Below are 7,752 nucleotides of genomic sequence, written 5' to 3' on the forward strand. Positions count from 1 at the left end.
CCAGAACAGCCTTGAAGAAGATTTTATAAGCTGGTTCAGTGGCTAATTGTTTGGAGTTAGAAATATATAACTCGCACTGCATATTTAGTAATTTTGCCTCAGATACAAGATTAACGTTATCATTCGCTTTAACAAGCAGGTTGTTCATTACCACGGCAACCACTTGCGTGTCATGCTGAATGCGATTTTCGTGTTTAAAAAGTAACTATACATAAGAGACGAAAGATGTAGATAACTATACACTATTTAAGGTTATTTCTATTCGTTACGATATTGATATATGAACTGATGTTGTCAAGTAAGCTTCATGCTTTCCCCGTTGCGAGCGTGCACTCCTCTACTGATTGCTGCACTGCTCTAGTTAACTGCTGCTCATTTTCCCCTGAGAATATCATGTTAACAACAACAACCCTTTAGAAAACGTAATTCCTTTGTGGATCCTCTTGATCTGCTTTCTCCATGTTTCTTTGACTTTCTTTGAATCTCAGTGTCTCAGTCTCACGCACGCTGCACGAGAGTTAACCATGTTCGACACATTTAACTGGGAGTGGGGCCGTCCACACTGTTTTATCCATTGTAGGCACCGCTCACGATGTGTTTTCGGCTTTGGAAACGGAAAGAACACAACTCCTCCAGACAATCTCTCGAGGTACCCAGTGTCCGATTAACAAACGCCGTGGGCGCACCGCTTCACCATCTTGCTTGGAGTCAATGTTTGACGGACCTGCTCACATAGTAACGGTTGCTATGATGTGTGATTGGACAATGGCCGTTTTGGGGGAGGGGCCGGCGAAAGGTCAATTGCTTAGTACCTCAGTGACTACGCAATTTTGGATCCAGCCACTGCGTCTTCTTTTTAAGGTGCAATACTGCCACGATTTATCATACGTGTAGTTAACATAATATGAATATATGGTAACACTTTATTTTAGTGTCCTTGTTATATGTTACATGTACTTACCATAGCAATAACAGTAAATTATGCATAATTACATGCAACCATCAACTAATCCTACCCTAACCGTATCAAGTACATGTTGTTAATTAATATTACTCAGTCAGTACTTAAATATATAATTAAGGCCCATTCACACCAAGAACGTTAACTATAAAGATAACTATATTAGCGTCCACACCAGCGGACGACATTGTTCTGTTTATTCTAAGCGCATGCTTGTCAGCTGTTTTAAATGCTCGTGCTCAATACAGCAGGATGGATTCTAATCGGCTGTCAATGTTTTTATCGTTCATCAGCTGGATAAATTAGTTCTGAAAGCGATTTCAACGATATTGTTTCTTTGTGCCATTATCGTTACAGTTGTGGTGTGAACTTTGCCATTCTTTAATACTGAGAACGATTTTTAGAACTATATCTTTATCGTTTTCTTTATAGTTATCGTCATTGGTGTGAACGGCCCTTTACACTAACAATATTTGGGTATTGTGTTAAAAGGTGCTCCACGCATTTTACTTATTATTTACAGGCCTCCAAAATACTCTCCAGCCTTTGCTGGGGACTTTACAGAACTGTTATCAACAATTTCCTCAGAGTTTTGCCATTGCTGGAGATTTTAACATTCACATAGATAATGATACAAATATGGCAAAAGAAATCAAAACTGTTTTAAAAACTTTTAATCTCACTCAGCATGTACATGGTCCCACACACAATCGTGGACACACTCTAGATTTACTTATCAGTAAGGGTCTAAACATTTCATCGATTGTTATTAAGGATGTAGCACTGTCTGATCATTTCTTTATTTTCTTTGATATATTGATCTCTCCTGCCATTGAAGCTAGATCTGTGTTTGTCAAGAAGAGATGCTTGAATGAGAACACTAGTGTAGTATTTATGAAGGCTATATCTTTAACGCCAAGCATATCTGCTGACTCTGTTGAATTTCTCCTTGATTTTTTTTAACAACATGACATCATGACTTTGCGTAAACATACACGCCACTTTCAAGTCAAGTGGTGTGTTATCTATACGCATTTTGAGCTATCCGCGTGTATGTCCACGCTGAAACGAACCGTCATCTTTTGCGTGTATGTCTACGCCGTTAAACGTCCGAGTGATTCCGCGTGTATGTGTACGCCATTTCCAAAAATGGAAATACGAATTGGCGTGTCATACATACATCTCATTTCATGAGATCAGTCTGTTTTTTAACTCAAAAGTTAAAAGTGTAATTGATGATATTGCTCCAGTGAAAGTCAGGAAGAAGAGTGGTAGACAAAAAGCACCTTGGAGAAACTCAACAGCTGTGCAAAATATGAAAAGAGAATCCAGAAAAGCAGAGCGCATATGGCGGAAGACAAAACTTGTAGTCCATTATAACATCTACAAAGACAGTATCCAATATTGAACTAGGCAAAGCTAGACAGACTTTCTTCTCGAATATTATAAACAGCAACTTAAACAACACACGCACTCTTTTTGCTACTGTAGAAAGACTGACTTTCTACACCCCCCCCCCCCCCCCCCCCCCCCCCCCCCCCAGTTACAGCTCATATAGAACGCAGCTGGCAGGATTCTGAGCAGAACCAGAAAACATGAACATATCACACCAGTCCTATTAAAGTATTATTACTGGTATATAAATCATTCAATGGGCTAGGACCTCAATATATTGCAGATATGCTCACTGAATATAAACCCAACAGATCACTCAGATCATTAGGATCACATCAGCTAGAAATACCAAGGGTTCACTCTAAGCATGGAGAGTCTGCTTTTAGCTATTATGCCAGCCGCAACTGGAACCAGCTTCCAGAGGAGATCAGATGTCCTCCTACAGTAGTCACATTCAAATCCAGACTCAAAACACCTCTGTTTAGCTGTGCATTTACTGAATGAGCACTGTGCAACTGTTTGTCCGACTGTTTGTACTGTATTTAATTTTTTATTCTAAACTGTTTTAATTATTCTTATTTCTTTTGATTATTTTAATTTCCTCCATGTAAAGCACTTTGAATTACCATTGTGTATGAAATGTATTATATAAATAAACTTGCCTTGCCTTGCCTTGCCTACGTGTGCTTACTGGAGTTCCCCTGTTAGCTATACATAATAAAACGTGTTTTTACAGCAAAATCACAACTATACTATATTGTCTAACATCTTTACACCTTCAACTGTTCAACAGTTCACAGTAGTTCAACACATGTGATTTTTACACAAAGAACCGTGTTTACTCACATTTGAAAACACCCGCGTCGCTGATCCACGCGATGTTTGATAATGACGTATCCTCTCCCGTGGCCTCCTAGGATAGAAAAGTATCGATCTACGAGCTCTTCAGAATCTGGGCTGAAGCAGTAAGCCATCCAGGAATTTCTCGCCTACTCTTTTATGAGTACTGAGGTTTCGGACATACTACTCCTTTCACGTACTGTTTTCTCCTACTATTTAGTAGGAAAGTATGAATATTCAGATGCACTATTAGTATACGCACGTCCAAATCTCGCGAGAATTAGTATGTCACCCAGGTAATTCTCGCCTACTCTTTTATGGATACTAAGGTATCGTTCTCTTTCATCATCTCGTGTTTGAGATCCACCTATGGGAAGGGCATCCGTAACTGACCTCTGCAGAAGCATCCAATTGCACCAAGTCTGGCTAGACAGACAGAAGTGCGCAGCCAATGCCAGGTAAGGCCCCGCCTCCTTACTTAGGGGCATATAACGCCTGCAAGCGCTGCTATTCTTCAGTTGACATTTGCTTCTCACGATCTCTGCACTTACACAGTTTCGGTTGTATCTACGCTGCTCACTTGCGTATCTTCAGGAGGACATATCGCCTGATCAGCCTCCACCAGAAGTGACAGTCGTCTTTTCAGCCTATCAGCTGTGTGCTGCATTCGGAGCCGCCCGCGCTCTCGCCGTTCTCGCCTACTCCTCCTTCCACGGCTGCCCGCCACGTATTTTTCCGAGTTCTTCTCCGGTATGTCACTGTCTAAATCTGCCGCTACTACGCGGAACAGCCTATCACGGGTGTGGTGCGCTCATCGCCACTAAGAACCTTCACTCGTTCTGCGTGGTCTGCTTGGGCCTCAAATACGCTCAAGAAGCCTTGGAGAACCCGGAGAATTGCAGTCATTGCCTCATGCTGCCCAAGAAGCTTTTACGACGCCGTCTTAAAGTTGCAGCGACCCAGTGCGCCGAGCTCAGCCTTTCTGACTCGGATGAGCGACACGGTGACGACGACACGCTACCGGGGGACTCCCGGGGCGCAAACTCACTTATTTGGGCTCACCAGCCCAATCCTGCGTTCCCCGAAGAGGACATCTTTGCAGGCAACCTCACGCTCGTCGACGAACCGGCCGGTTCCGGCGACGAGGATGACGCGGCCCTTCTTGGGTTCTCAGAGGACGAGGAGGCCATCCCGCCCTCTGCCATTACCCAGGCCAACGCCCACGCGGCCTTGCCTCAGTCCATCCTCCTGGATGTAAGTGAGCGGCCGCTCGCCTCAAAATTGAGTGGCCGGCTTCACAGAGTGCCCCCGACCAGGAGAGGGACATTTACGACGGAGTGCTGGGACCCCCTCCAGGTCCGAGGAAACAACTCTCCAGCATGCGTGAAGCACATGAGGCACAACTGGAGCGACTCGACTTCAAGCACAGTCTCACGGGCCTTGAGGTGAAGGATATGGCGGCTCTTGGCATGGGTGACTCCCCCGCTATCGAGCCTTCCATCGCCAGGCACTTTAACTCCGCCCAGGGCGGGCTGCTCGCTCCCCCTATGCCGGTCTTGCCCAACAAGATGGACCGTTTTTCTGCCTCAGTTCACCAGGCCGCATACAAGTCCTCGGCCTTGGCTGTCAGGGCCCTGAATGTCTCTTCCCTCCTCTCCGCTTACCAGGCGGAGATTTTGGACGAACTAGGGCAACAGCTGGAAAAAGGAACCCCTTCTCTACCCTTGTGGAAGGAGATCCTCACGGTGAATGACCTCGTCCTCCGTAACGCTCGGCAGGCCGTCCAAGCCTGCGGGCGCTCTATGGCGCTTTCTGTGGTGGGAGAGCGCGCGCTCTGGCTTAACCTGTCGGGCCTTCCTGACAGTGAGAAGAGGCGCATCGCGGGCGATTCGGTGGAGCCCGGCCGGGCTCTCTTTGGCCCCGCCATCGCATTGATGCAACAACGGTGTGACGACAAAAAGGAGGAGGACAAGGCCTTCAAGTTATGCCTTCCTAGGAAGGCGGCCCCACGCCAGGCGCCCTCTGCGCGTTTCCCTTACCCACCTGCCATGGGACGAAATTTCCATCAGGGCAAGGAAAGGCCCTGCAACAAACCCCCACTACGGCAGAATAACCCACCGCCTGCTAGCACTGGGGAAAATCGACTCCCGCCGCGACCGCGGCTGGAAGACCATCTAACCCTACCCCCACCGACTCGAAACGCAAGTTCGGCCGATGGAGGCATCGAGTTCGCGTTCACGGGCCACAAGCCCTCCGGACTCTCTTCCTGTCCCAGAACCCCTGTCCAAAAGACGCAGAGTTTCCGCATGGGTCGGTTCCCCTCCTCACGAGGCTGCCCAGCCCGTGTGTTTAGTGGACGTTGTGTGTGAATGAGCGCATTCATGAAATGGGTTTTGTCACTACATTTCAGCCCGATTCGCGATCTTTGCCGCTCTGTTATAGTGACGCGCGCCTGCTCGGCAGCCTTGCGCCACTGGAAGAGCGCGGACTTTTACCCACAGGAAACCCCTCTGGGGACGGTTATGATGCGGAAAGTCGTGACGACAGATGCGTCCTTAACAGGCTGGGGTGCCACCCAGGAGGGCAGAACGGTGAACGGTCTGTGGCCGAGCAGACTATGTTCAGCGCACATAAATTATTTAGAGCTTATGACCATATGGAAAGCTCTAAATCATTTTCTGCCTCGCCTGCAGGGACATCATGTTCTCGTACGCTGCGACAATACCACGGCAGTGGCTTATATTCAACCGCTCGTTGAAACTTCACGCTTTAGCTTACAAGCTTTTGGTGTGGAGCAGACGGGTTTTCCTGTCGTGATCTTCTATCGAGGGGAAACCCAATCTACGGAGATTGGCACCTTCACCCGCAGATAGTAGATGTTATGGATGAGATTCGGACAGGCAACCGTAGATCTATTCGCCTCGCACAAAAACTACAATTGTCCTATGTTCATCTCGCTAAAGGACGTGGACACGCCCCTCGGGGTAGATGCGCTGGCCCACCCATGGCCCAGAGTGCTACTGTATGCTTTTCCTCCCCTGTGCCTGATAATTCCCACACTGGCCAGGGTGAGAGAGCAGGGCCTGTCTCTCATTCTGATAGCACCCAGGTGGCCCAAAGCACCATGGCTGGCGGAGATATTCCCTCTGTTATACGCCCAGTCGTGTGCCTCCCCATCCGTACAGACCTATTGTCCCAAGCGAACGGGGAGATTTATCAGATTTATGTGATTGCTACTATACAGAATGCCAGGCCCGTTACTACGCGGTCCTTATATGGCTGTAAGTTGCAATTTTTCGAAGGGTGGTGTGATGGGCGTGGTCTCACACCATATCAGTGTGCAGTTCCTGATATTTTGTGTTCCATTCAAGACCTCATGGAAAAAGGGAGGTCTTTTTCCACAATTAAGGTCTACCTGGCTGCGATTTCGGCCTGTCATGTGGGTTTTGAGGGCTTAACAGTCGGGCAGCATCCTCTAATCCGCAGATTTATAAAGGGTGCCCGTCACTCTTTGCCAGTCGTCAGAAGAACTGTTCCTGAGTAGGACCTCTCCACCTCAGTATCCTTTTGAGCCTCTGGGAAGTATTTCCCTAAAGCTGCTGTCCTTTAAGACAGCTTTGCTCTTGGCCTTGGCATCAGCCAAACGTGTCAGTGAGCTACATGCACTCTCGGTTCATCCCTCGTGCACTAAATTCTCTCTTAGTGGAGATAAGTTTTCCCTTAAGCCTAATCCGGCCTTCATGCCGAAATGCTTCCCTGCGTTCACTTCGGAGGTGTTGGAGCTGTCCGCTGTTCCCTCCTCCTTTTTCCTCCCCGGAGGATCAGAGGCTAAATGCTCTGTGTCCCGTCCGTGCTTTACAGATATATATGACCAGGACCAGTGCTTTCCGGAAAAGCGACCAGCTCTTTATTTCATGGGCGCCCCCTCATAGAGGGAATCCCATATCTAAGCAACGCCTCTCACATTGGCTTGTGAATGCTATAGCTTTGGCATATGAATCCAAGGGAGTGCAGCCCCCAGGGGACATCAGAGCTCATTCCACGAGGGGCTTAGCCGCCTCTTGGGCTTTGTTTAGGGGAGTATCACTGCAGGACATCTGCTCCGCTGCCAGTTGGGCTTCTCCTCATACCTTCGTGCGTTACTGCCGGCTGGATGTCACCAGAATCTCGGTAGCACATTCGCTTTTAGGGGTGGGGTCTTCTTAGTCCTTCCCTGCAACCCCGTTGGAAGTAACAAATAAGGAGTGAATGGGCCAGCAGGCCATGCACATTCCTGTCACCAAGCATGCATTTCCATTCATTCCTGGGTGCATATATGCACATTTGTGTTGCTGGGGTTATTATCATGTGTGTGCCACATACATGTTTCAGGTCCTGCATGTGCACAGCAGTTATGTGTGTACGTCAGGATTGCAGGTTCATGATTATGGGACGTATCAGGCACCACCTCCCTCCCTGGGGTGACCGTCCTTCTCTGGCTTTCAGAAACTCACTGTGAGTGTATTGGGTAATCGGGGAGCTGTCCATGTCTCTCCCATAGGTGGATCTCGAACAGG

This window comes from Rhinichthys klamathensis, unplaced genomic scaffold (genome assembly GCF_029890125.1).
Source record: "Rhinichthys klamathensis goyatoka isolate OS25496 unplaced genomic scaffold, OSU_Roscu_1.1 h1tg000670l_1, whole genome shotgun sequence".
Lineage (NCBI taxonomy): Eukaryota > Metazoa > Chordata > Actinopteri > Cypriniformes > Leuciscidae > Rhinichthys > Rhinichthys klamathensis.